The sequence below is a fragment of the Bombina bombina genome, chromosome 4, assembly GCF_027579735.1.
Source record: "Bombina bombina isolate aBomBom1 chromosome 4, aBomBom1.pri, whole genome shotgun sequence".
Taxonomy (NCBI): Eukaryota; Metazoa; Chordata; class Amphibia; order Anura; family Bombinatoridae; genus Bombina; species Bombina bombina.
This window is the reverse complement of record NC_069502.1, coordinates 96117510-96140006: the sequence shown is the minus strand read 5'-3', so window position 1 is coordinate 96140006 and position 22497 is coordinate 96117510. Positions and strand designations below refer to the sequence as shown.

General features: G+C 35.6%; 1 protein-coding gene across 1 annotated transcript in view; it reads right to left on the bottom strand.

The window, feature by feature from the left end:
* PKHD1 (PKHD1 ciliary IPT domain containing fibrocystin/polyductin) overlaps positions 1-22497 on the bottom strand; it is a 1710134-nt gene that overhangs the window by 695028 nt on the left and 992609 nt on the right. The window lies entirely within an intron of this gene.

Below are 22497 nucleotides of genomic sequence, written 5' to 3'. Positions count from 1 at the left end.
TTAAAGGAAGATAAGACTTTGATGAGAACAGATTTAGTCCGTGTAATAAGATTAATATTTAAAGGGGAGCAGACATCTCCAATTAAATATAAAAAAACAAAAAACAAAGATGAGGTTAGAAATAAGAGCTTAACATGAGAAAAAACACTTGAAAACAAAAAAAGGCTAATCATTAAAATCTCAGTAACATTCATAACTTTTAACCCTTTCACTGCCGGGAATTTCAGAGAGGAACTTTCCCAAAATACCAGAGAATTTTTAACATTTTTGCAATCACACCATTTAAACAAAAATAGAGCCTTGTTATTATTTATTTAACTATAACTATATATTTGTTTTAGTAGACAACCTAAGATATTGATCTAGGCACATTTTGGTGTATTTCATGCAACCATTTCACCACCAAATGCGATCATATAAAAAAATTGTTAACTTTCTCACTGAAGTTATTTAAATACCAATTGTGAGTGGGAGTGGGAGTGGGAGGCACAGGGGAGTTCACCATGCTGAACAGGGGGGTTTCCATGGTATGTGTGAAGCTTTCTTACAATTCTCAGGAACTGCTGTAAGCATTTTACACAAACTGGTCTCACTAAATTATCTCACCAGCTGTAAACATGAGAAGCTTGTTTAAAATTCACAATACACTTATTAAACTGATAGAAAACTAATATATACTAAACTAGAGACAAAATCAAGTTAAAATGTTGTGTAAACATTTAAGTTTAATTTGTATTTGCAGTAAACTGAACCTTTATACTACTCACAGGTGTTCTCCTGTTAAAAGGACAGACTAGTCAAAAGTAAACTTTCATGATTCAGATAGGGAATACAATTTTAAATAACTTGCCAATTCACTTTTATCATGAAATTTGTTTTGTTCTCTTGGTATTCTTTGTTGAAAGCTAAACATAGGTAGGTGTGAAAGATAAATAGGAGCGCCTATGGCTTAGGTACAGTCAGGGATCGCACTCTGGGTGGGTTATGTACTGAAATAGATTATTTATTATAATATCCAAACATTAAACATAAAACAAAGATATGGAATTAAAACCTCATAAAAACATATAGCCTAATATAAAGGGTACTACTTAGTTACATCAGTTCCTTATTAGGAATCACTCACATACAAAAATATGCAAAAATACAAGGCAGGGTTTGTATCCTCTATTGCAACAAGGTTATTATACCAAACTGTAGACCTTCACAACAACCAGACACAACGACTGGTCGATGCTAATAAGCACTGTATGTGTCAATACGAATTCACACCATATATGTGTATGTGCGTGAACAAGAGACAGTGACAGTCTATAATTCAGAATATTAAGATACAATAGTCTAATATGTCAGAGTATTAAAAACGGTGATCTAATATGTAAAAGTGGTGATATAAAACGTGTAAAAATGGTGTTATTTTAAAAAATAAATCACATTGAAAAAGGATCAGAGACTCTGAAAAAAGTTTTAAAAATAAAATGAGACAAAACCGGTTTGTCAAAAATGTGAATAAGGTGGCAAGGTGATATGTAAAAATACAATGACCAAAATGTGCAATAAGGTGATCAATGTTGTACAAAAAGGTGTTCCTGTGCTTGACTCCTGATAAACAATAGTGTCTGACTCAAATAGATTGCTAACAATAGACAAATCCAATGTTGACCTGTCAATATAGCTTATGCAATATTAATACATAAAAACATAAAAAACATATCTAAAAAACAAATGACAATTCATAAAAGTCCTAAAATATTGTCCAGTTAATAGTCCAATATTGTTGGTCCACACTGGTAGGGGACTGGAGGGAGAAAAAAAACCAAATTAACTTTGAATTGTATCCTGATCCAGAGTCCTAATACTTGCTGGATGAATCTGAAATCAAAAACAGAAAAAATACCTCACATAAAGGGCCTTTAGGGTGAAGTCCAAATGGTATCAAACTTACCCCCAAAGCCAAGATTCCTGGTACTGGTGTAGCCTCACAAACCTCTACGCGTTTCGGCCCTGCAGCGGGGCCTTTTTCAAGATAATATGAGGCTAAAATAAACTGAACTTATATAGCTGATATGGGGGAGTGGCTTGGTCAAATTGCGCCAAATGTTGCTGCCGGCGGGAAAAATTTTACCGCCAAAAAGTTGTCCTCGTGATCAATCTATTAAACCGGATATCCGCTATGCCCCATACTTCCGGTTGCGTCACTTCCGGTTGTCCCGGTCAATTTCCGGTTTTTATATTTCCGGCGGACGCTATGCCATCTTTGTTATGGGCAAATATGGGCAGGTTATGGGCGGGCATTTTCGATGATTTAGAAGTTATTCTTATTTCGCTGGCATTATAATTATAAGTTTGCCGGCTAAGGGAAAAGGGGGACTATTGGTGGCTATATAGAAAATTGTAAAAAATAAATATAAAAATATATAAAAATACTAAAATATAAAAATATACAAAAGGAAGATGGGATTAGATTTTAGGCTCATAAGTACCAGGATAAACATATTTGCAACTGGTATACTTGGACTTATACATAAAATTAAATAATCAATATAGCAGCATCTGAAGCGACATCTAAAACAACACAAATAGGAACATTGGGGGTTCCCTCTAATTCCTAACATCCACTTGATTCTATACAATCTTGGTTGTTGTAATGTAAGGGGAATGGTTGATGTCAACGTAAGATAAGACCATAGACAATTGGATTACAATACAGATTTTCTTATTCACGGAGTTCTTAACACCAGGATGACCCCTTGCTATTCTATTATGAAATACTAAATAATTCAATGAAATCGCTGGAGAATCATTACTACGATTATATTGCATCCTATTAGATACAGTTGTGAATTCGGTTTTATTTATACAGCAAACGTGGGGATTCATCAGACATCATAATAGTTTATGTAGCTGTTGCCCAAACTATGTGTAATGGGGGGTTTCTATATAATATAATAATGATGGTTTTTGGGGGAATTTTCCGGTATATTGGGATATCTAATAGGAATCGGTCTAGATGGGTATCTTATTTCATTTTGAAATAGATGTACTATTTCAAAGTTAGCATTGTGTCCTTTCGGGTAGATGCAGTCCAAGTTGAATATCCACTTGGATTCTATCTTCAACATCTTGCTTTCCATGTTTCCACCCCTCCAATCCCTATTTACCTTACAGATCCCCATAAACTTGAAACTTTTGTTACTTCCCCCATGTATTTCTTTAAAGTGTTTGTAAAGAGGCAAATCTGTTTTTCCCCATTTAATCTGCAGTAAATGCTCCCGGATTCTATCCTTCAATTTCCTAGTGGTCTGTCCCACGTATTGCAGGCCGCAGCCGCATTCTATTAGATATACTACAAATTTGTCTGTACATCTGATGGTTTGTTTGACTTGAAATACTTCATTATTTATTTTGGATCTAAAGCAATTGTTCTTACTGCCATGTTGACATGCTTTACATAGGTGGCATGGATAAAAGCCATAGAGTTTCTTGGCTGTTATCCCTGAGGTGTTAGCCAGATTTGTATTACACTTAGGGATACTTGGAGCCAATATTGACTTTAGATTCTCCGCTTTTCTGTAGATGAAGTAGGGTCGTTCGGTTAGATGTTCCCCTATGATGTCATCGTCCTTGAGAAGGTGTCTTTTCACTATGTCTTCCATTACCTTTTTCCTCTCATTGTATTGGGTGATAAATGGGATCTTTAGGTTTTCCTCTGGTGTCGCATGTTTCTTGTCTTTATATCCTAGGAGACTTTCTCTTTTCAAGTCCTTTACATCTTGTATAGTCTTGTCTATATATGCTTCGTCATAACCCCTTGCGAGGAACCTGTCTTTGAGTGTTTGGGACTGTTTGGACCAAGATTCTTCAGTTGAACAGTTCTTTTTAATCCTCATGAGCTGTCCTTTTAGGATATTGGATATCCATTTTCTGTGGTGACAGCTCGACTGGTGAATGTAGTTATTTGAATCGACCTCCTTGAAGTGTGTTGAGGTCTCAATTCTTCCATTTTTCGACTCTGATATCCAGATCTAGGAAGACGATGTGATCTTTGCTAATGGTGTTCGTAAACTTCAAATTGGACTGATTCTTATTCATTACCCCTAATGTATGTTCCAGGTCTTCTCTATTGCCTTTCCAGATGATTAGAAGGTCATCTATGAATCTTTTGTAGAGGACCAGGTCCGCGCTCGCCGGGCAGGAATCCCAAAATATGGTTTCCCATCTGCCCATATAGAGATTGGCGTCCTTAACCTTGATGCAATAGAGGATACAAACCCTGCCTTGTATTTTTGCATATTTTTGTATGTGAGTGATTCCTAATAAGGAACTGATGTAACTAAGTAGTACCCTTTATATTAGGCTATATGTTTTTATGAGGTTTTAATTCCATATCTTTGTTTTATGTTTAATGTTTGGATATTATAATAAATAATCTATTTCAGTACATAACCCACCCAGAGTGCGATCCCTGACTGTACCTAAGCCATAGGCGCTCCTATTTATCTTTCACAGTTATCTTCACCAGACCTAATAGGGGGTCTTCCTAATAGTGTAGCCGGTACATAGTTATAGGCGCTGTTTGCCCTCCAACTGTTTTTCTAGTAACTTATCTGCACCTATTTGGGCTTATAGCTGCCGGACACAGGTTGACCACTTCATAGTTTATCACAACATAACCATTAAGATTGGTTAGGTGATAGAATGGAATCCACATTGTCCATCAAGAACCTTAGAGCAGACGTTAGTTTAGACATCAATATTGCCCTTAACAGGGATAACTCCACAGGCACCAACACCGTTTTAGACATTAACACCATCTTTAAGAATCTAGAAAAATTATTGATTTCGGAGACGAAATACAAAATTGAGATTTCATTTCTGAAAAAGTGTTTGGAATTGAACATCGTCCCTAAGGGCCTAATGATAGTAAAAGAATGCTCCTTTAATACCAACTCTGAAGAGTTCTCAGAGAATTGGAACAAAATTATCATTGAGGCTTCCCGTGAGTTGATGAAACTCATTATTAAATATAGGGAACTTCTCTTAACACACATTGACACAGAGATACAGACTGAGGAAAAGAACATGGAGATATTTAAAGAGTCCCAAACTTTTAAGGAAAAACAGGAACTCCTGTACACCAAAATCAACAAATTAAAAGATGACACAATTGCAAAGAAAACCAAGAAGATCAACAGAGACCTAAATGCTGCACAGGACATCTCCGGAAATAATGTGAATGAAGAATGTGACCTAAACCATAAGGAACCAACACAAAAATCATCCCTCTCTTTCCCACAAATCCGAGAGGACAGGAGAGAACTAGCCCCCAAGGAACACTATACTAATAGGAATATAGAAATTAGAGAGGGGGGCAGATTTCGAAAGAATCAACAAGAGAACTATTCCCCATATGGCATCAATAGATCACGACAAAGAACATTCTCCAATGGAGAACGCCATGGGAATAATTTCAGGGATAACAGATTTACAAATGATAGACATCAAGACCAGATACCACCAACCAACTCGAGAAGAAACAATACATATAGAGGAAACTGGCAAGAAGATGGAAATGGTCCGCATAGACAACATGACTATTGGGGACCCCAGAATACACATCAACAGGAGTTTAGGAGGAGCTACCGCCCAAACAATTGGGAATATGCACCCCAACAAAGACCATTCAATTATCACTCCAACAGAGAAATTTATGGAGACCAACAACAATGGCCCAGAAATCAGAATGGCTTTTACCAACATAATATGAGGAAACAACAACAAGGGAACCACTACAGGCAAAGGACATATGAAGACTACCATTATGATCAATATCCCCAAGGGAACTTGAGAGGACGACCACATGACTGGAAGGATAACTACAGAGAAATGCCGAATAGGTTTTCACCTCTGGTCACCCCCAATTCAAGAGAACTCTGCAACGCTCCTAGGGAGGACGCAGAAGCGTCTTCGTCATCCCCTTTTTTAGGGTTAGGCCAAAACAACCCACCCCTAAGGGAACCAAAAGGGAAAAGGAAACAGGTGACGTTGGAGAACGTGGATACTCCCATCAAAAAAAGACACATCGGGGAAGAAGAGCAGGGTCAAGACTCAAGACCGGATCAGGATTGAAAGAAGATGCAAATAAACCAAAAGTCATCGAACCGGCCAAAGAAGTTAAAGGGATTTTCAATTTAAGTGACACAAACTTGAATTCGGAAGAACTCTCAGTATTGGGGCTAGGTCTATCATATGCCCCATCCAAAGGACTTAACAAGTTCCAAACGTATTTGAATACGAAAGAGTTTGTCCGTAAACTCACTCTCAAGAGATATTTCCTGAAATCATCAGTGGAAAGGAACATCACCACCACACTTAGACAGAACAATGAAGACGGTTTCAAGCACACGGACTTGAAACCTAAGTCTAATTTCTATCCGACTCAGTGCAAAGGCCCTGCTATTGAAGCCTTTGAAGCGATGGTATGCAGCGACATTAAGAAATTAAACTCCACTAAAGCATACAAAAGGAACTTAAATGCCAAGCAGCTACAGACAATATCAAAATTGGAGAAGAACAAGGACTTAGTGATCAAATCGGCCGACAAGGGAGGTGGAGTGGTTTTGATGAACAAAACAGACTATTGGAATGAATCCAAAAGGATCCTAGAGGATAAGGAAACGTATGAAATCTTGAATTCAGATCCTACGAGCCACTACAAAGCCATTATAGACGATCTATTGGTTGAAGCAAAAAAAAATGGGCATACTGAATGACAAAGAACACAGGTATCTGACCAATCAACATCCAAAGATACCTGTGTTCTACCATCTACCAAAGATCCATAAGAGCCTAGTCAACCCCCCTGGGAGACCAATTATATCAGGCATAGGATCGCTTTCAAGCAATTTATCTGAATACATCGATAAACAATTACAACCATACGTGAAAACATTATCCTCTTATTTGAGAGACTCCACTGAGGTTCTAAACTTACTAAAGAACATGAAATGGGATGACACCTACATAATGGTTACCAGCGACGTGACATCATTATACACCTCGATCCCACACGATGAAGGCTTGGAATCCATCAGAAACTATCTGGACAAAGATGAAAGTATGCCTGAACCCCAGAGAAGATTCATTTTAGATGGAATAGATTACATCTTGAGGCACAACTATTTCTGTTGGGATGGGGTCTTCTATCGACAGGTATGTGGGACGGCTATGGGGACCAGGTTCGCGCCCAGCTACGCCAATCTCTATATGGGCAGATGGGAAACCATATTTTGGGATTCCTGCCCGGCGAGCGCGGACCTGGTCCTCTACAAAAGATTCATAGACGACCTTCTAATCATCTGGAAAGGCAATAGAGAAGACCTGGAACATACATTAGGGGTAATGAATAAGAATCAGTCCAATTTGAAGTTTACGAACACCATTAGCAAAGATCACATCTTCTTCCTAGATCTGGATATCAGAGTCGAAAATGGAAGAATTGAGACCTCAACACACTTCAAGGAGGTCGATTCAAATAACTACATTCACCAGTCGAGCTGTCACCACAGAAAATGGATATCCAATATCCAAAAAGGACAGCTCATGAGGATTAAAAAGAACTGTTCAACTGAAGAATCTTGGTCCAAACAGTCCCAAACACTCAAAGACAGGTTCCTCGCAAGGGGTTATGACGAAGCATATATAGACAAGACTATACAAGATGTAAAGGACTTGAAAAGAGAAAGTCTCCTAGGATATAAAGACAAGAAACATGCGACACCAGAGGAAAACCTAAAGATCCCATTTATCACCCAATACAATGAGAGGAAAAAGGTAATGGAAGACATAGTGAAAAGACACTGGCACCTTCTCAAGGACGATGACATCATAGGGGAACATCTAACCGAACGACCCTACTTCATCTACAGAAAAGCGGAGAATCTAAAGTCAATATTGGCTCCAAGTATCCCTAAGTGTAATACAAATCTGGCTAACACCTCAGGGATAACAGCCAAGAAACTCTATGGCTTTTATCCATGCCACCTATGTAAAGCATGTCAACATGGCAGTAAGAACAATTGCTTTAGATCCAAAATAAATAATGAAGTATTTCAAGTCAAACAAACCATCAGATGTACAGACAAATTTGTAGTATATCTAATAGAATGCGGCTGCGGCCTGCAATACGTGGGACAGACCACTAGGAAATTGAAGGATAGAATCCGGGAGCATTTACTGCAGATTAAATGGGGAAAAACAGATTTGCCTCTTTACAAACACTTTAAAGAAATACATGGGGGAAGTAACAAAAGTTTCAAGTTTATGGGGATCTGTAAGGTAAATAGGGATTGGAGGGGTGGAAACATGGAAAGCAAGATGTTGAAGATAGAATCCAAGTGGATATTCAACTTGGACTGCATCTACCCGAAAGGACACAATGCTAACTTTGAAATAGTACATCTATTTCAAAATTAAATAAGATACCCATCTAGACCGATTCCTATTAGATATCCCAATATACCGGAAAATTCCCCCAAAAACCATCATTATTATATTATATAGAAACCCCCCATTACACATAGTTTGGGCAACAGCTACATAAACTATTATGATGTCTGATGAATCCCCACGTTTGCTGTATAAATAAAACCGAATTCACAACTGTATCTAATAGGATGCAATATAATCGTAGTAATGATTCTCCAGCGATTTCATTGAATTATTTAGTATTTCATAATAGAATAGCAAGGGGTCATCCTGGTGTTAAAAACTCCGTGAATAAGAAAATCTGTATTGTAATCCAATTGTCTATGGTCTTATCTTACGTTGACATCAACCATTCCCCTTACATTACAACAACCAAGATTGTATAGAATCAAGTGGATGTTAGGAATTAGAGGGAACCCCCAATGTTCCTATTTGTGTTGTTTTAGATGTCGCTTCAGATGCTGCTATATTGATTATTTAATTTTATGTATAAGTCCAAGTATACCAGTTGCAAATATGTTTATCCTGGTACTTATGAGCCTAAAATCTAATCCCATCTTCCTTTTGTATATTTTTATATTTTAGTATTTTTATATATTTTTATATTTATTTTTTACAGTTTTCTATATAGCCACCAATAGTCCCCCTTTTCCCTTAGCCGGCAAACTTATAATTATAATGCCAGCGAAATAAGAATAACTTCTAAATCATCGAAAATGCCCGCCCATAACCTGCCCATATTTGCCCATAACAAAGATGGCATAGCGTCCGCCGGAAATATAAAAACCGGAAATTGACCGGGACAACCGGAAGTGACGCAACCGGAAGTATGGGGCATAGCGGATATCCGGTTTAATAGATTGATCACGAGGACAACTTTTTGGCGGTAAAATTTTTCCCGCCGGCAGCAACATTTGGCGCAATTTGACCAAGCCACTCCCCCATATCAGCTATATAAGTTCAGTTTATTTTAGCCTCATATTATCTTGAAAAAGGTCCCGCTGCAGGGCCGAAACGCGTAGAGGTTTGTGAGGCTACACCAGTACCAGGAATCTTGGCTTTGGGGGTAAGTTTGATACCATTTGGACTTCACCCTAAAGGCCCTTTATGTGAGGTATTTTTTCTGTTTTTGATTTCAGATTCATCCAGCAAGTATTAGGACTCTGGATCAGGATACAATTCAAAGTTAATTTGGTTTTTTTCTCCCTCCAGTCCCCTACCAGTGTGGACCAACAATATTGGACTATTAACTGGACAATATTTTAGGACTTTTATGAATTGTCATTTGTTTTTTAGATATGTTTTTTATGTTTTTATGTATTAATATTGCATAAGCTATATTGACAGGTCAACATTGGATTTGTCTATTGTTAGCAATCTATTTGAGTCAGACACTATTGTTTATCAGGAGTCAAGCACAGGAACACCTTTTTGTACAACATTGATCACCTTATTGCACATTTTGGTCATTGTATTTTTACATATCACCTTGCCACCTTATTCACATTTTTGACAAACCGGTTTTGTCTCATTTTATTTTTAAAACTTTTTTCAGAGTCTCTGATCCTTTTTCAATGTGATTTATTTTTTAAAATAACACCATTTTTACACGTTTTATATCACCACTTTTACATATTAGATCACCGTTTTTAATACTCTGACATATTAGACTATTGTATCTTAATATTCTGAATTATAGACTGTCACTGTCTCTTGTTCACGCACATACACATATATGGTGTGAATTCGTATTGACACATACAGTGCTTATTAGCATCGACCAGTCGTTGTGTCTGGTTGTTGTGAAGGTCTACAGTTTGGTATAATAACCTTGTTGCAATAGAGGATACAAACCCTGCCTTGTATTTTTGCATATTTTTGTATGTGAGTGATTCCTAATAAGGAACTGATGTAACTAAGTAGTACCCTTTATATTAGGCTATATGTTTTTATGAGGTTTTAATTCCATATCTTTGTTTTATGTTTAATGTTTGGATATTATAATAAATAATCTATTTCAGTACATAACCCACCCAGAGTGCGATCCCTGACTGTACCTAAGCCATAGGCGCTCCTATTTATCTTTCACAGTTATCTTCACCAGACCTAATAGGGGGTCTTCCTAATAGTGTAGCAGGTACATAGTCATAGGCGCTGTTTGCCCTCCAACTGTTTTTCTAAACATAGGTAGGCTCATATGTTAATTTCTAAAACCTTGAAGGCCGCCCCATATTTCAATGCATTTGGCAGTTTTTCACAGCTAGAGGGTGTAAATTCATGTGTGCCATACAGATAACATTGTGACCACACCCGTTAATTTACAAAAGAGAGGGCACTGATTGGCTAAATGCAAGTCTGTCAAAAGAACTGAAATGAGGGGGCAGTCTGCAAAGGCTTAGATACAAGGTAATCACAGAGGTAAAACATGTATTAATATAACAATTATGGTTATGCAAAGCAGGGGAATGGGTAATAAAGGGATTATCTATCTTTTTTGAACAATAACAATTCTGGAGTAGACTATTCCTTTAATTTCTCTCTCGCTTGTGGAATTATGTATCCTAGAGACCCTCATTACTTTTCTTTGGAAGGCATCTCTCATCTCTCTGGGACTGCTAGGTTCCACCCCCATTTCTTTTAGAATTATGTGAGTTCAGCCCCTGGGAAGTCTGCACTATATATATATTAATATATATTGATATATATATATTTCTCTCCAAACTAGAGAATGTTTGATCATCAGGCCAATAGAAAGTAATGAGGCTCTCTGGGAATTTTGAGCAATGTAATTTGTATGAAATACTCAGAAAATACAAAATATGAGCCTAATTTGTTAACAATACACAGAAACTATAAACACATAATCAGAACTTGTACAATCCCAATTCTAAATACACTGCTGTATATAGATCTATATTCATTAAAATACAAAATGAAAACAGCAAAGTGTATATGTAATGAAACAATCTGAAGTCTAAAGTAATATAAAATACAAAGCACAAAGTGTCAATGCAACAGAACTCTCATGTCATGCAGTGCTATATTGTACTGGGTTTGTCTCTCCTTTACATACAAAAATGCAGGGAACACCCCTTGGAGAAGTATAGCAAAATCTGCCTTTGTGGAATTTTACCATGTATCTCCCAGTGCTAGAGGATAATTTTATATCATCTCATTTGAGCGAAGTAGTTTCGATCATCTGGCCCTGAGACTCATCCAACACTCCATCCCTAATAATAAATATACATAGAATAAACATTAACAAATATAAAAAGTCGTTTCGACCCCTAGTGCATCACATATTCCTTGCTCATTACAACTCATTATCTAGAACACGCTAATACAAATATAGTGGCTGGAGTTTTTTTTTTTTATAGAAAGAACACTTTTATTTACACCATCAATGGCCAATTGATGGCCCATGGGCAATGTGTTGCCTTCTGAAGTAGTTTTGGCAGCTTACGGAAAAAACAAAACTAAGATTTTGGGCACCATTTATAAAAGTTTAACCTGTTGACATGCGCTGGTTTTAATACGCTCTTTGTACCTTGCCACAACGATTACAAATTTGGCAACAAAATTTATCAAAACAAAGTCCAAACTCACTTGATAAATATGAAATATTGATGGCGTGCATTTGTAAATGTATAATTTCCTTTAGCTGGAATTATGTACACTATCAATCATATAATAATCATGTGACACATTTTTTACGTATAGTTTTAATCATAATTGCCATTTTCAGTGATCATTTTCATTCTTATTCATGAACAAGTACAGTTCAAAAAGGTCAATTTTTTTTATTTGTGTACTTTATGTGTCCTTTAAATAGTTTTTATTATAACTATCAAACATTCTAGGTCTTCTGGATCAAAGGAGTATTGCAAATGTAAATACATTTAACATATTCATTCTAAATAACGTCTTGATAAGAAAACAAATAGAATATAACTAAACAGTTTTGTGTTGGTAGACACACCTTTTTAAAGGGACAGTATACACTCATTTTCATATAACTGCATGTAATAGACACTACTATAAAGAATAATATGCACAGATACTGATATAAAAATCCAGTATAAAATAGTTTAAAAACTTACTTAGAAGCTGTCAGTTTGGCTCTGTTGAAAAGGTAGCTGGAAAGCCCACTGCAAGTGGCAAATAAGACACTCCCCCCTCCCCCTTCTTTTGCATATGAAAAGACCCTTTACACAAACAGGAGCAAGCTGGAGAAGGTAGCTGACAGTATTCACATAAAACTTTGGGGCTTGGTTAGGAGTCTGAAAATCAGAGCAATGTTATTAAAAAATAAGCAAAACTATACATTTAAAAAAAAAAAAACTTTATGGGCTATATAAATAGATCATCTACAATCATTTATGCAAAGAAAAAAATGAGTGTATAATGTCCCTTTAAATGTATTAACATCCTTTTGATTCCTATGGCATTCTCTAGCTCAAAGGTGGTGGATTGGAAATTAGAATTGCTGCGTCATTGGAGACACGGACATACCAGTCGAATGTTTAATATACAGTATTTGAATTTGGTCGAATGTAGATGTATATAAGATTGGATTAGGATCATTATACTTAAATAAAGTTGCGGACATACCAGTCGAATGTTTAATATATTTGAATTTGTTTGAATATAGATGTATATAAGATTGGATTAGGATCATTATACTTACATAAAGTTGCAAATGTTCTACATCGAAAGTGTTTCACTGGAGCGTATGCCACAGTGATTGGAGCTATATTTGACAGCATGATAGCTTAAAAAGTAATTTGACGCATATCTTCAACAGTAGAATCTTTGATAAATGGAGCCCTTTGTGCTGACACAGGAAAAAGCAGAACTTATAAATCTGTCATTTGAGGACTTCTGGTGGGTGGTCATAACCCAAAAGAGCACTTTGTAAGGGAGAACAGCAGACAGAGGGATCCCTGCAACCGGAATCTGTCTGTCGATAAATAAAAATCATGAATGCCATGGTGGATATACTGAGCATGTATGCTCAATGGTGTTTTTAAAATTTTAATTTTTTTATTTAAGGAATATGAAACCCCTCATTTTTCATTCAGGAGTCATATAGCACATACAATTTAAACAACTTTCCAATTTATTTCTGTTATTAATGTTGCCTCATACTCTTGCACTACTGGGAGCTAGCTGAAAACAATATGAGAGGTATATATGTGCAGCTACCAATCATAAGCTAGTTCTCAGCTCCTGAGCCTACCTAGGTATGATTTTTCAACAAAGGATACCAAGAGATTGAAGCAAATTAGATAATAGAAGTGAACTGGAAAGTTGTTTAAAATGTTATGCTCTATCTGAATCATGAAATACATTTTTTGGGTTTCATATCCCTAAAGAAAAAAACTTATTTTCGGATTTTGCAAGATTTCCATTTAAATTCAAGATGCTACAAGTTATTTCATCTTCTGTAAAAGGATTTTAACAGTTTTTTAAGTTGTGAAACCGATAAGTTACGAGGTTTAAAATATTGCAAACGTTCCAAACCGCTCTGTACTAAATGAGGTTTGACTTTGTCAAATATCCATTTTAAAGATGGTGGCACAAGTTTCTAGAGGTTTCCAGATACTTTAAACTCACAATTTATGTTTTTGTGACTTCTGTTTTCTGTAAAAACCCATGCAAACGATTTTGGTTGTCAATAAACAAGATGGAAGAGCAAACGGTTAAATACCAATCACAAAGACGTGATTGCTGAAAGAAATCCTGCTTAAGAAGATACAATTACTGTAACTTGATGACAATGTGACAGTTGTGAGATTTTATACAGTTATACCAAACGCCATTTCTAGATGATGTGGTTGAGATGCTTTCTCGTGTTTCCTACAGACCTTGTTAGCTTACAAGAAATCACGTGTATGTATTTTAATTACATATAACAATGTCTGTCCAACCCACTAGTGACGGAATATACAATAGTGATGAATATAGGTTTAACCCTTTGAGTGCTAAGCACTTTCCCACCTGGGTGCTAAGATTTTTTTAATGTTTTTTTTTTAAATTTTTTATTTTTTGGAACAATTTTTTTTACTTTTTTTATTTTTCTCAGACCCCCAATACTTACACCGTTAGAAAGGTTAGGCAATTACCTTTCCAATGGTGGGTCTTGGGGGTCTGTAGCTGCTTAGAAGCCTGAGATACAGGCTTCTAAGCAGCATGCCATAGATTAGGATATATAGGAGCGCCACTGGCTAAGATATACCACAGGAGTCAAAATATTAAAATCAAATATTTATACAAGTCTTTAATAATTGACAAAAAATGACAAAATTTGACAAAAATTAACAAAAAAAATTTTATCAAATGATGAGATCAGAATGTTGAACCAAACTAATGAACTCACTATAGTACAAAATCTAGGGAAAATAACCCTTTGATTCCTACTACATGAATACAATCCAGAAATGGATTGGTACAGCTCATAAATTTAAAATAGAGTCGTGAAACGTAAGTGTCAATATAACCATAACAATGAAAAACTGATTTCAAATAAAGGAAAAAATGAAGAAAAAAATATATATAATAGTGAAGATAACAATCCAATTAAGGATTAGTTTCTTAGTGAAGGACCCATATTTTTGAGCCTCAAAATAAATTCATTTATCAAATTTAGAATAGATAGTGATAGAAATTGGGATAAAAAATGTATACATATATAGGAACAAATCAAATCCCTGCAATATATAATACTCTTGAGTGTAATGTGCAATAATATAGTACAATCCAAAAATAAGTGAATTAAAGCAATACAATCAAATTATTGAGTCAATGCAATACTATCAAAGTTGGGTGGGTCTCACCATTTATAAACCTTGAAAAAGGCCCCATTGAGAGGGCCGAAACGCGTAGACGACTATCCGAAAATTAAGATTGAGAGGCTAATCATATCCAGGACCGGGCTTTTTGAACGGTAAGACTATTTCCAATAGTCCATACCCAGTAAGCACATTTTGTTTAGTGCACTTTTTTTCCTTTTTTCTAGGTTTTTTTATATATACACATCTATCAAAGGATTAGGACTTTGGACTTCAATAGACTCAAGGACTTTTACTTTTAAGGAAGGAACTACCATTTACATTTCATCAGGATTTGATATATTTTTTGGACAATATCTTTTGGACAATTTTTTCTTACAATAATTTCATTCGATCATTTAAAATGTTTTAATTGTTTTTGAATTTGTTATTTGATATGAATTTATAACTAGATTTATATCAATTATTGGAAAAGTTTATTATCTAATTTGTTACTTGATATGAATTTATAATTAGATTTATATCAATTATTATGTAAGTTTATTATTTGAATAGACCAGTGTGTCCCAAAGCTAATAGAATTACAGCTGGTACCAGCCTAGTTGAGTTTTAGGTTTATAAATGGTGAGACCCACCCAACTTTGATAGTATTGCATTGACTCAATAATTTGATTGTATTGCTTTAATTCACTTATTTTTGGATTGTACTATATTATTGCACATTACACTCAAGAGTATTATATATTGCAGGGATTTGATTTGTTCCTATATATGTATACATTTTTTATCCCAATTTCTATCACTATCTATTCTAAATTTGATAAATGAATTTATTTTGAGGCTCAAAAATATGGGTCCTTCACTAAGAAACTAATCCTTAATTGGATTGTTATCTTCACTATTATATATATTTTTTTCTTCATTTTTTCCTTTATTTGAAATCAGTTTTTCATTGTTATGGTTATATTGACACTTACGTTTCACGACTCTATTTTAAATTTATGAGCTGTACCAATCCATTTCTGGATTGTATTCATGTAGTAGGAATCAAAGGGTTATTTTCCCTAGATTTTGTACTATAGTGAGTTCATTAGTTTGGTTCAACATTCTGATCTCATCATTTGATAAAAAATTTTTTGTTAATTTTTGTCAAATTTTGTCATTTTTTGTCAATTATTAAAGACTTGTATAAATATTTGATTTTAATATTTTGACTCCTGTGGTATATCTTAGCCAGTGGCGCTCCTATATATCCTAATCTATGTTCTGTTTTTTAGACCTATTTAGGGGGTCTTTATTATAGTGAGCAGATATCAGTCCTGGGCGCTGGTTACTTATTTTTATACAGAATTCTAAGCAGCATGCCCCCTGCTCCTATACTTAACATTGTTAAGTATAAATAAAGTTGCGGAGTGACGTCATCACGTTATTGCGCGTGACGTCACCACGCAAAACGGGAAGCCCCGGCGATGCCTGTCACTCTACAGGCATGATTGCCGGGATAGGAGCGGGGGGGAGCCCCCAGATCTCCCTCAAGGTGGGAGAGTGCTAGTGACGGCTCTGAGCCATCATTAGCACCAGAGTGGGAAACTCTGTGACGGCTCAGAGCCGTCATTAGCACTCAAAGGGTTAATGAATCTAGACCATATATTCATATGTATATCATATGTATGATGTACATCGGTGGTAGTTTTAGAGAATAATTCAAACGTATCTAGGAATTATTACATTAACTCCTTTTTAATTTGATGTGTCCTTTTTGTTTTCAATATTTAGTTGATAACTTATGGTCGGAAGGATTGTGATTGCCAAAGTCTATTTTGTCTATGCATTACATGAGTGACTTTTCCAATATGTGATATAATATTTTTCCAATACAAAAATGGTGACATAATTTTGATTGTGATTACTCTAACATTGAATTAGAAGTCAAAAACAGCAAATAAGCACAACCGACAACATTGAAACCATAGTTACATGCAAGAATTAGTAAAATAATTAAATGCTCTAATATATTGGACCATTTTCTTTTTGCCTTTTTATTTCGCTTTTAGGCTTCTAAATATAAATCAGAGGACCCTAACGTGTTGGAAATGTGTTCATTGCTGGCTTAAAGAGACAGTCTAGTCAAAATTAAATGTTCATGATTTAGATAGGGCATGTAATTTTATACAACTTTCCAATTTACTTTTATCATCAAATTTGCTTTGTTCTCTTGGTATTCTTAGTTGAAAGCAAAACCTAGGTAGACTCATATGCTAATTTTGAAACCTTTAAAGGTCACCTCTTATCTGAATGCATTTGACAACTATAGGACATGCTCATGCCGTGGAGTTACTTATAAGAGGGCACTGATTGGCTAAAATGCAAGTCTGTAATAAGAACTGAAATAAGTGGGCAGTCTGCAGAGGCTTAGATACAAGGTAATCACAGAAGTAAAACATATATTAATATAACAGTGTTGGTTATGCAATACTTGGGAATGGGTAATAAAAGGATTATCTATCTTTTTAAACAATAACAATTCTAGAGTAGACTATCCCTTTAAATTGCAAAAGGTTAGATTACAAGTTTTGCGATATGGTGCGGTACGGCTATACCGCTGAAAAATTGGCCATTGTGCATGAAATGGCAGGTCTCCCGTATTACAATTCACGGCGGTATAGCTATACAGCAAGCATTTTAGCCTGTAACGCAACGTCCATTCCGCAATCAAAAAATTAGTGTGGGATTTTCCATTGCACCGTATTACAGGTTGTGCAATCTGGCAAAAATGCTTGTGTTATGGCCAATATCGACATGATCCATTCCGCGATCTGAGATCAGTAGTTATGGATTTTGCGAAACAAAAATGTTTCACAAAATTCATAACTAAATAGTTACAAAATACACTAAAACCCATAAACTACCTATTAACCCCTAAACCGCCACCCTCCCGCATCGCAAATACTATATTACAACTATTAACCCCTAATCCGCCGCTCACCCACATTGCGACTAATAAATTAACCTATTAACCCCTAATCCACCACCCACCCACATCGCCAACACTATATAAACCTATTAACCCCTAAACCCCAGGCCCACCACATTGTCAACACTGTAATGCCTAAAGAGACATTTGTATGGGCATTGCCCTTAAAAGGGTATTCAGCTCTTTTACTGCCCATCAAAACACTAATCTAAAAAAAAAAAACTACCCCCAAAAAAAAAATTAACACTAACCCCAGAAAATCTACTCACGGTGGCGAGAAGACTTCATCCTGGCGGCGACATCTTGATCCATCGCGGGGGTATCTTCTTTCTTCATCCTGGTGTCGTGGAGCTGTGGAGGCATGGAGCTTCTTTGCAGGCAGTGCGGACATCCAGCATGGAGGATCCTCTTCATACGGTCACCGCCATACACTGAAGCTTGAAAGCAAGGTAGTGGTACCCGTTTAAAAATGGGGTACCTTGCATTCCTATTTGCTGACATTTTCAAATCAGCCAATAGAATGAGAGCTACTGAAATTCTAGATGTCCGGACTTCAGGAACCATGAGTAGATTTTCTGGGGTTAGTGTTGGTTTTTTTAGTAAAAAAGCTGAATGCCCTTTTAAGGGCAATAAAAGAGCTGAATGCCCTTTTAAGAGCAATGCCCATACAAATGCCGCTTTAGGGGCAATGGGTAGCTTAGGATTTTTTTAGAGTTAGGTTTTTTTTTATTTTGGGGGGTTAGTTGGGTGGAGGGTTTTACTTTTAGGGGGGACTTTTTTTTTTTTTTAGGTAAAAGAGCTGTTTAACTTAGGTCAATGCCCTACAAAAGGCCTTTTATAAGCTATTGGTAGTTTATTGTTAGGTTAGGGGCTATTAGATTAGGTATAATTTTCATTATTTTGGATAATTTCATTTTTTATTTTTGTAATCTTAGTGTTTTTTTAATTTTCGTAATTTTAGCGGTTTTTTGTAGTAATGTTAGATTTTCTTAATTTTTTCGTATTTTATTAGAATAGTTATGTTAGTTTAATTTATAGTTTAATTTAGTTTTTTTATTTCACGGTAAGTTTTTATTTATTTTAGATAGTTATATTGTACTTTTAATTTAAAGTTAGGGGGTGTTAGGTTTAGGGGTTAATAGTTTAATTTAGTGTTTTTCAATGTGGGGGGCTGGCGGTTTAGGGGTTAATAGGTTTAGTTTATTAGTTGTGATGTGGGTTTATGTTAGGGCATTAGGCTTAAACGTAACTTTCTTTTACCCATAGACATCGATGGGGTTGCGTTACGGGGATTTGCCATTCCGCGATCACAGGTGTTAGTTTTTTCTGTCACCTTCTCCCCATTGATGTCTATGGGGGAAACCATGCACAAGAACGTAAACTCAGCCCTTGGCTTTTGTGCGGTATGGAGCTTAACGCACCATACCACACAGCACAAAGAGGTTTCTCAGTAACTTGTAATGGCAGCGCTATGGAAAGTGCGATAACGCTCATTTTTTTGCGTTCTTTATGCACCCGGTATAGCACAAAACTCGTAATCTAGGTGAAAGGCAGTAAGACAGCCAAAAGAGAGAGAGAGAGAGTAAACAAAGAAAGAATGATATAAGCAGAAAAATTCTAATCTGGAATATTAAATATAACCTTTTTTTTTTTTTTTACATTGTTGGCAGTGCATACTCTGTATTGACAAGTACTGTAAGTAAGAACTTAATTAACTTAAGCAGAGATAATTGAATGTTTACATATTGTAACCAGAATCTTCACAGAGACTTTCATTATGTTTTAAAACATAAATAGTTATGTGCTAGGGATGAAGATTTGATAAAGAATAATTTACTTTAGTTGAGATGAGATTCTTTTTAATTTGGATGAATTTCTCTAGTGTGCGCTGATGTGAATGCAGTGTCATAATGTGCTACAGCAGTACAATCTTCTCTCATTATACTACACAATATATGATCAAGGAGAAAATACAATTTTATTTGTTAAAGATTAAAACTCACACAAATTTTAGAATGACAGGAAATAGGTTCAGCAATGCAGAAAAAGTTCACTGCCTCTTGGGCTGTTCAATTTTCCTTTTAAAAAAGATACCTGCTCAACAACGTAGAACCCTTAAAAAGTGCACAGAGTAAATCCACAAATAAAAAGCTCGAAAGTGCTTATTATGCCGCCTAAATAAACCTAATATTTATTAAATGGGCACTTTAAACAAAACAAGCATGAAACCTTATAAAAGTTGCTTTATGAATAGAGGAGCAATTGGGATAAATACAATGCCTAGACCCTCACAGCATAGGAAAATTAAAGGGACACTGAACCTAATTTTTTCTTTCTTTCTTGATTCAGATAGAGCATGCAATTTTAAGCAACTTTCTAATTTACTCCTATTATCAATTTTTCTTTGTTCTCTTGCTATCTTTATTTGAAAAGAAAGCATCTAAGCTTTGTTTTTGTTCAGAACTCTGGACAGCACTTTTTTATTGGTGGATGAATTTATCCACCAATCAGCAAGAACAACCCAGGTTGTTCACCAAAAATGGGCCGGCATCTAAACTTACATTCTTGCATTTCAAATAAAGACACCAAGAGAATGAAGAAAATTTGATAATAGAAGTAAATTAGAAATGTCATGCTCTATCTGAATCACAAAATAAAAAAAAATTGAGTTCAGTGTCCCTTTAAGTTTTTAGAAAATACATTTTTAGATATTTGCAGCACAATAATTTCTCTCTTCCTTAAAAAAATGTCTTGACAGCATCAATCATTTTTATGTAGAGAGTAGGGCATTTTTTTTAATTCCTAAATGGGTTTCATGATTTAGGTTCTAGGTTTTTTATATGGTTTCTGGATCTTCTTTAATTGGAGTAAGCGCAACGCCTTAGTGCTATAGGTGATTAGCATTAGAAAATCCTGAGACAGTGCCAAGGGATGGTATTTGCATAGATAATGAATGCTTTTTGGTTCTGTGTTCAGGACTGATAAAAGGGACATTAAACTCCAAATCTTTCTTTTATGATTCAGATAAAGAATATACTTTTAAACAACTTTTACATCTATCATCTTATTTACTTCATTCTATTGGTATCCTTTATTGAGGAAGCAGCAATGCATTACTGGGAGCTACTTAATGCACTGGGTGAGCCAATAACATGAGGCATTTATGTGCAGCAACCAATTAGCATCTCCTGAGTCTACCTAGGTATCCCTTTCAACAAAGGATATCACGAGAACAAATCAAATTAGATAGAAATAAATTGGAAATCATGAATGAAAAAAAAGTGTTTTGTGCCTCTTTATGGAAGCTGACAAAGCTCAGAATCTCATGTATCTTTGTTGAACGGGTCATTTGAATGCTCATTTCTTGGTAGAATTTCTGGGAATAATATAGAATGAGAAGTATGTGGGCATATGTTCCCTTTAATGATGTTTGTTTAGATTAAAAGACATAGCAATAGCATGTGAAGAAAGAAGTGGAGGAGAAGAAGAAAAGATAGAAGAAGATCTAAGGCAGTGATTTTTAACCTTTTTTTTGCCGTGGCACACTTTTTTACATTAAAAAATCCTGTGGCACACCACCATCCCAAAATTTTAAAAAAATCACACATTGTAGCCTAATACAGCATATATATATACACATACACACAAACACACACATATGTATGTATTGTGCTGTTATGCCATGCCTCCTACAAACTACCCCTGCACTGGGAGTAAAAAACAAGCAAAGTTTAAAAAATATGTCACACTGTTGTCAGTCTGCCGTGGCACACCTGAGGATCTCTCACGGCACACTAGTTGAAAAACACTGATCTAAGGCATTCTCTTATTGGCTCATGGCTTAACAACATTGAAGTACGGTTTCTCTTTGCAGAGGGCACCAGTGGATTAGAAGTCACTTTCTCTTGTTATACTTTTTTTGAAGGAGCAGCAATGCACTATGGGGAGTTAGCTAAACACACTAGGCGAGCCAATGACAAGCGACAAAGCCACCAATCAGCAGCTAGCTCCCAGTAGTACATTGCTGCTCCTGAGCCTACCTAGGCATGCATTTCAACAAAGTATACCAAAAGAAAGAAGCACATTTGATAATAGAAGAGTGTACCTTAGAAAGTTGTTTGAAATGGAATGCTCTATCTTTTTTGCAAAAGGGGTGAAAACCACTCAGGTTGGACACATGTATGTGACTAAATGTATATGCTGAAGTACAAAAAAAAATATTTTGTAGGAAATATAAATATATTA